This window comes from Zeus faber (genome assembly GCF_960531495.2).
Source record: "Zeus faber genome assembly, chromosome: 20".
In the NCBI taxonomy this organism is placed as follows: domain Eukaryota; kingdom Metazoa; phylum Chordata; class Actinopteri; order Zeiformes; family Zeidae; genus Zeus; species Zeus faber.
In genome coordinates, this window is record NC_137207.1 from 4332365 (window position 1) to 4340898 (window position 8534).

Sequence of the window (8534 nt, forward strand, 5' to 3'; positions counted from 1 at the left end):
CACAAGAACCTGACATACTTTCAGGACGCCAAACACCTCAACTCCAGGAAAGCACGATGGGCCCTCTTTTTCAATCGTTTCAACTTCATCCTGTCATATTGTCCCGGGTCCAAGAACATTACATTACATTACATTTAGCGGACGCTTTTATCCAAAGCGACTTACAATTTTTTGAAACACCGATGGACGCAGCCATCAGGAGCAATTAGGGGTTAAGTGTCTTGCTCAAGGACACTACAGCATGCTAGCAGGAAGAGCCTGGGATCGAACCAGCAACCTTTAGATTACTGGACGACCAGCTCTGCCTACCTGAGCTACCCGGGTCACCTGTGTAGTCCCGAAGGCTGTCCGTTCACAAGTCCTGCAGTGGGGGCATTCATCCCGCCTCACTGGCCACCAGGGGATCTCCAGGACCCTCGAGTTCCTCCGCAGGCGTTTCTGGTGGCCTACCATGGAGCAGGATATCCGGTCCTTCGTCGCTGCCTGCATCGTCTGCACCCAGAACAAGAACCCCCGGTCACGTCCCATGGGGCTGCTGCATCCCCTGGGTGTGACCCAGTCGTCCCTGGTCACACCTCTCGGTGGACTTCATCACCGGCCTTCCACCGTCTCGGGGCCACACCGTCATCTACGTTGTTGTCGACCGGTTCTCCAAGGCCTGCCGCTTTATTCCTCTGCCCAAGCTCCCCTCAGCTCTGGAAACTGCTGAACTCATGGTGCAGCACGTTTTCAGGGTGTCCGGCCTGCCCCTGGACGTCTTGACCGCAGTCCGCAGTTTGCCTTCCGGTTCTGGAAGGCGTTCCACCAGCTCCTCGGCGCCTCCGTCAGCCTGTCCTCTGGTTTCCACCCCCAATCCAATGGCCAGACGGAGCGGGTCAACCAGGACCTGAAGACCACCCTGAGGTTCCTCGTGTCCTCCAACCCTGCCTCCTGGAGCGACCATCTAGTGTGGGCGGAATACGCTCACAACACTCTGCGCTGCTCTTCAGGGACCTTCCATTGCACGCAAGCTCGCGCCACGGTATGTTGGGCCCTTCAAGGTCGTGCGGCGGGTCAATCCTGTCGCATACCGTCTTCTGCTCCCACCAGCACCTTGGCGCCCATCATGAGGCCTCCTCCCGCGCCTCACATCATTGACGGTCGGCCCGCCTACACGGTCCGCCGGCTCCTGGACTTCCGCTGGGTCCGCGGGGCCCTGCAATATCTGGTGGACTGGGAGGGTTACGGTCCGGAGGAGCGCTCCTGGGTTCCGTACCGGGATGTGCTGGACCCCTCCCTGGTCCGGGATTTCCGCCGTCGCCACCCAGCACTTCCTGGGAGAACGTCGGGAGTCGTTCCTAAAGGACTGGATGTATGGATCTCATGGATCCACTGCATTCACAGACAACATGGGAAAAAAATTTGTATATGGGGCAGCCCCGACATGCCGTCGTCCAAGTTTGATCCGGATCGGTCCATTATTGTGAACTACTAGTCCAATTTTTACATTTTAGTATTTTTGTATGTTATTTCATGCAAACAGCATAGGGTTCATTTCTCTCTCTCTCTCTCTCTCTCTCTCTCTCTCTCTCTCTCTCTCTCTCTCTCTCTCTCTCTCTCTCTCTCTCTCTCTCTCTCTCTCTCTCTCATATACAGTATATACACTCACCGGCCACTTTATTAGGTACACCTTGCTAGTACCGGGTTGGACCCCTTTTGCCTTCAGAACTGCCTTAATTCTTCGTGGCATAGATTCAACAAGGTGTTGGAAACATTCCTCAGAAGTTTTGGTCCATATTGACATGGTAGCTTCACGCAGTTGCTGCAGATTTTTCGGCTGCACATCAATGATGCCAATCTCCTGTTCCACCACATCCCAAATGTGCTCTATTGGATTGAGATCTGGTGACTGTGGAGGCCATTGGAGTATAGTGAACTCATTGTCATGTTCAAGAAACAAGTTCAGATGATTTGAGCTTTGTGACATGCTGCATTATCCTGCTGGAAGTAGCCATCAGAAGATGGGTCCACTGTGCTCATAAAGGAATGGACATGGTCAGCAACAATACTCAGGTATGCTGTGGTGTTTAAACCATGCTCAATTGGTACTAAGGGACCCAAAGTGTGCCAAAAAAATATCCCCCACACCATTACACCACCACCACCGGCCTGAACCCTTGATACAAGGCAGGATGGATTCATGCTTTCATGTTGTATACGCCAAATTCTGACCCTACCATCTGAATGTCGCAGCTGAAATCGAGACTCATCAGACCAGGCAATGTTTTTCAAATCTCCTATTGTCCATTGTTGGTGAGCCTGTGCCAATTGTAGCCTCAGTTTCCTGTTCTTAGCTGACAGGAGTGGCACCCGGTGTGGTCTTCTGCTGCTGTAGCCCATCTGCTTCAAGGTTCGACGCGTTCAGAGATGGTATCTGCATACCTTGGTTGTAACGAGTAGTTATTTGAGTTACTGTTGCCTTTCTATCGTCTCGAACCAGTCTGCCCATTCTCCTCTGACATCAACAAAGCATTTTCGTCCACACAACTGCCGCTCAATGGATATTTTCTCTTTTTCGGACCATTCTCTGTAAACCCTAGAGATGGTTGGGTCTCAGTGGGTCAGCAGTTTCTGAAATACTCAGACCAGCCCGTCTGGCACCAACAACCATGCCACGTTCAAAGTCACTTAAATCCCCTTTCTTCCCCATTCTGATGCTGGGTTTGAACTTCAGCAAGTCATCCTCACCATGTCTACATGCCTAAATACAATGAGTTGCTGCCATGTGATGGCTTATTAGCTACTTGTGTTAACAAGCAATTGAACAGGTGTACCTGATAAAGTGACCAGTGAGCATATGTGTGTGTGTGTGTGTGTGTGTGTGTGTGTGTGTGTGTGTGTGTGTGTGTGTGTGTGTGTGTCTTCCATACAATATATTTATATTATTCATTTTTTTGTAACTGCAGCAAATGGTATAAATAAGCCCCTGCTTTTCTGTACTACTATTTCTCTCTACTATTTTGGTTTCATCCTTGTACTTGTATTCTAATTGTTTCGTAAGAAAAAAGTATCTCTTTGCCTGAGTTGAACTGTGTAATAAGGAAGTTACTGCCAAGCAGTTTACTCCCCCCAAACATTTCAGCATACAATTAATTGGCAACATAAGGCCACACCTGTTGCTCCAAGGAAAGAATAAATCATTATTCCAATCATTTGGTTCAGAACTTTCCTTCAGAAGCAAATAACAGTGTAATGTTTAATTTGTCATGGATCTTGACTCAACCTTCTTTTCACTTTTGACAAAAAGTTTACACTCTTGACTTTTTTTTACAATTTTTCTCACGTGTGACTCTTCCAATTTAGTGTGAAATAAACAGAAAAAAACATTCATGGAGAAGAGTCATATCCGGTACCAAAACTAATTCCAATCAATGTGACCTATATGTTAACTGTGTCTTTGCTTCCAACAGTATGTCTTTCACTTTTACTATTAAGGGATAGTTTGGCTTTTTTTCAACCAAAGTTATTTAAGTGTTGGTTCCCATCATTTATAGCTGATCATAGCACAACCTTGCTGCACGCTTTACTACTGAGAAACTCAACACTCTGCTTCAGCTTCTTACTGTGGTTAAATGCTGTAGAATGGGGCAAATGTTTAAACGGAAAAAAAAACATGCTAAATTTCCTCTTCGAAAACAGGAAGCTCACATTATAGTTATGTGTCTGTGGATTTTTTTGAATATGTTTTGAATTACAGTAATATCACATTTTATTTAGAATTTAGAAGAAACATCCAAAGCATAGTATTGACTATACTGCACATAGAGGGGGGAAAATTAAGGAGCGCACCTTCCTGTTTCTAGTCACTTAGGGTACGCAGATTTCGCCAAAAGAGTTGATTTGCAGAAGTGCTAAATTGCTGATACAATTAACAGTTTGGGTAAATTTTTTCCAGTAAAACATATAAACTGACTGGTGTATTGAGAACTTCCTGTTTCTGAAGAGGAGATGGTTTTTTTTGTATTGTTTTTTAAAGGCTTGAACGTTTGCCCCATTGGATTGCATTTAAGCACATAAAGAAACTGCAGGGGAGAGGAAAATGTCTCTTTGCGTACATTCATCTGTACGAATGTCCTTCAAATCATGCTACATAAAGCAATGCAGAAAGCTTAGCATTTCATATGGTTTTGACCTACTTCAAATGACATAAGCTTTCATTGCATGACTTGGCATGTTTCACATTATTATAAATTGTAATGTTAAGTGACCCTGCTGGGAAAAGTGCCCTTGTGGCTGCTATGCGCTCATGTGGGCTAATCACATACACTGTCACCCATTTGTTCAATTTTAGAGAGCCATTTTCATAATATTTAAAATACATGTGCTTTCAGAAGCATCACCGCCACCCCCTATTTTTTTGGTGCAAATTAATCCAACAATCCAGCAATCAAAAATTGTATTCATGTGACGAATAAAACTCTTGAATCTTGAATCCATAAGATTGTCTGAGTTTGGTGGATAACACTTTAAGTGACAGAATTCCATTCGAAACGGAAACTTTTTTCCTCCCCTACATCCGGGTCTACCCTTGTCTTCACTCTCCACTCATTCCTATGGAGAGCCGGATTTCCGCAAGCGAAGCGCTGCAGTGTTGGAATTTCCGCGTCCGATCGTGGCTCCGGGATGCGTTCAAATATTCCAACTCTTGCGACAAGTTTCAGACTAACACTAACTACTGTATATAAAACAATGACAATTATTAACGTTAATCTTGGATGTCACCATATTCACTATCAATAAATCTCCTTTTCATATAAGTGAATTGTACAAATTATTATATATTTTTTTATTTTGTACGCAAACACTATATAAAGGAAGTTGTAAACTTTAATTTATGCAAACATGGTAAATGTCCAGCTGTACAGCAAATACTCACTGTTCTGGAAACAATTATATAATTATAGAACCCCGAATTGTGGCGCCACCCCTTGCGGCCGTCTGCACGAGCACTTTGTGTCGATTTCGCATATTTTTGTATTTTTAGTATTTTTAGAGCTTATAGAGCTTATTGTGCGTAATCACCAGGTTTCATGACATTTCACTGCATATACGTATGACATACATATGTATATGTATGTGACAAATAATCACTTGAACTTGAACTTGAACTTGAACTTGAACCTCTCTCATTTTCCCTGACATATTTTGTGATGCGAAACCTAGAGGGAGTTCATCCGATGGCCACTAAAAGGAATGATCCGACTTTTCGGAAGCGATTGCTGATTTGGTGTGAATCAAGCTAAAGTGTTTGAGTGGATATACAAAAAGATTGAAAGAAAGACCAATATTTCTTAGCGGTCAGAAACCAGTGTTTGCCATGTTTTTGCCAATACTGCATATCCATTGGAAAAATGCATATTCTAATTTTAATAAAAGGAAAAAGGTATATTTTAATAAAAGGGGCTGTACTATATGAAACAAATAAGTGCGCATAACATAAGACAAAGAGACCCACTGTGTCACTGAAGGCAAGCTACTCATCGATGGTTTCGACCTCATCAGCTTCATAGGTCACAACAAACACGGCATTGCCTGCTACACCAACCAAACAGGGAATAAATGCAAGAGCCCTCCAGCAATCTCCAGCTAACTCTGCCATTGAATGGTGCACCATGGAAGCACTGGGCACCACCTTTTGCAACATCTACAACCCACCACCTGCTGAGTTGGATATATCCTTCCTCCCCACCATCCCTGTGAACTCTTTTGTCTGCGGTGATTTTAACTGTAGGAACATCAAATGGGGGTACTCAAACACTGACAGAAATGGCTCTGTTGCTAGCGACTGGGCAGAAAGTAACAGCCTTCATCTACTCTTCGACAACAAGGACCCCAGAACCTTTTACTCTGGCAGACACGGCACCTGGACATGCCCTGATCTGTCCTTTGTCTCCAACAACATCAGCAGACGCTGCAACAGAATGGTTCTACAGAAGTTCCCTAGATCTGGTCACTCGCCCATCATCATCTCCAGTGACATCAAGCTAGCCATCTCTAGCCTCAACAGAAGAAGATGGAATTTCAGGAAGGCTAACAGGCAAAAGTTTTCAGAACTCACCAGGAAATTAATAGCAAGCCTACCTGACCCATCATCCAATGTGAATGGAGCTTTCTGCATCGCCTTCTGCATCCTGCTCAACAAGGCAGTCAAGCTCTCCATCCCAAGAGGCCGCAGGGACCCACATGTACTTGCTGGGATAAAGACTGCGAGAAACTGTACAAGGAGTACCTGAATGCCACCGACACTGACCAACGCTCTCTCCGTGGTGGCCAACTGCTGGACCTTCTCGGGCAGAAGAGAAAGGTTAGATGGGAGGAGGAAGTAAACAACATCAGCTTCACACATTCTAGTCGTAGGGCCTGGAATACGATCAACCGGCTAACTGGGCGAAGTTGCCCAGCTAGACCATGCCCCATAGCAGCGAATGCGATAGCCTCTCTACTCGCTGATAACGGCAGATGGAAAGACCGCTCATCTGAGGCAAAAGCCTTCACCAGAGAAGTAGTCGCAGACATCAGGAAACTCACCAGGACAGTTCCTCAATCCAGCCCCCTTTCCCAGCCCATTTCGTCAGAAGAAATCGTTGCAGCTCTGAAATCCCTCAAGGTAAATAAGGCTCCTGGAAACGATAACATCCACACTGAGTTCCTGAAGAACATGAGCCATGAGTCACTGACCTGGGTCCAGCTTTTCCTCTCCAACTGCCTAGGAAACCTGACCATACCATCCAAATGGAAGCAGGCTAAGGTGCTGGCCATACTCAAGCCAAATAAAACACCAGATGAACCAAAGAACTACCGCCCAATAATCCTCCTGTCAAATCTTTACAAACTACTTGAGAGGGTCATTCTATCAAGAATAAACAACATCATTGAAGAGAGTCTTCCCCACACTCAAGCTGGTTTCCGTAAAGGTCGATCAAAAACAGATCAAGTGACCCGGCTAGTTCATGACATCGAAAGCGCCTTCCAGAGGAAAGAAAAGTTTGGAACAGTCTCCATCGACCTCACTGCAGCGTATGACACAGTTTGGCACAGAGGCCTCTACCTCAAGCTCCTGAAGACTTATGTTAAGCTCGTGAAGTTCATCATGCTGCTTATACAGGACCGCACCTTTGTACTGGAGACCTCAAACTGCCAACGCAGCAAGAGAAGAAGACTGAGGAACGGGCTTCCCCAAGGCTCTGTTCTTGCCCCTACACTTTTTAACATCTACACCGCTGACATGCCTGTTGGAGAGTGCTCACTATACACCTACGCCGACGACTCAGCCATTGGATTTGGTGACAAAGCCTTTAGTGTGGTTGAGAATGCCCTTGAGAAAGATCTCTCGCTACTGAGCAGGTACTTCCACAAATGGCATCTCAAGCTTAGCCTGCCCAAGACAGTTTGCTCAGTGTTCCATCTTGCCTATCGATGTGTGAATACCATGCTAAACATCACACTCGATGGCACCATCGTCAGGCATGACCCCAACCCTAAATATCTCGGTGTCACACTTGACCGTAGCCTCACCTTCAAGCCACACATCCAACAAGTTGCTGCCAAGACCGCTGCCCGTGTAAACCTCCTGAAGAGACTGGCTGGCACTGGATGTGGTGCAAACTTCACCACCCTGCGCACCTCTACCCTTGCCCTCGCATACTCCACGGCTGAGTAAGCCGCCCCTGCATGGAGTCACAGCAGCCATACAGCCTGTGTTGATGTTGTGCTTAACACCGCCATGAGGCTAATTAGTGGTGCCCTGCCATCAACCCCTGTCGAGTTTCTCCCCATACTGTCTGGCATTCCACCTCCAGAGCTCCGTCGTAATTGGTAAACGCTGGACTGGTTGCTGGCAATTTGCATAGGATTGAACTGCTTAACATTCTCTAGTCTCTATGTTTGCCCTCTCTTCTTGTCCCCCATCACTCATTTTAAATAAATTATTCCAGTCTCCTTTGGTCGCTGCCAATGTGAGTGAATGGTAAATTTCCAAATAAGCCGATAGAAGAAACAGGCCAATGATTAAAGAACAGATTTCTGGGGGGAAAAGCAGTTCTTTGCCTTAAAGCAGAACTATGTAACTTTTTGTTTTTGGTGCCCCTACTGTTTCTGAATGCAATTGCACTTTAACACCACTGTTGTCTAACTTGGTTTGGTGTCAGAAGTATTATTTATTTACCAGACAAATGTAACCGTATCGGTCACGTTTCAATAACAGTCTATATTACAAATGCAGATATAATATACACCTAGGTTACAGTGCCCATTGCACGGACCTCGGCACTTCCAGGAGCCGTGTAGAGGGCGTCCAGAGGGACAGCGCCCCCTGTGTGGTGTAGGTACCAGATGTGCTCGGCCTGGCAGATTGGCTTGCAAGCATGAGTCAGAGGGTGAAACAAACCCTCTGGCGAAATGAAAGTGAATGTCTGTAGGGGAGGTGGGGCGGCTACAATTTGTATGCGCATTTTGTTTGTTTTGTCATGTACTGTATGTCATTGGTGCTGCAACAC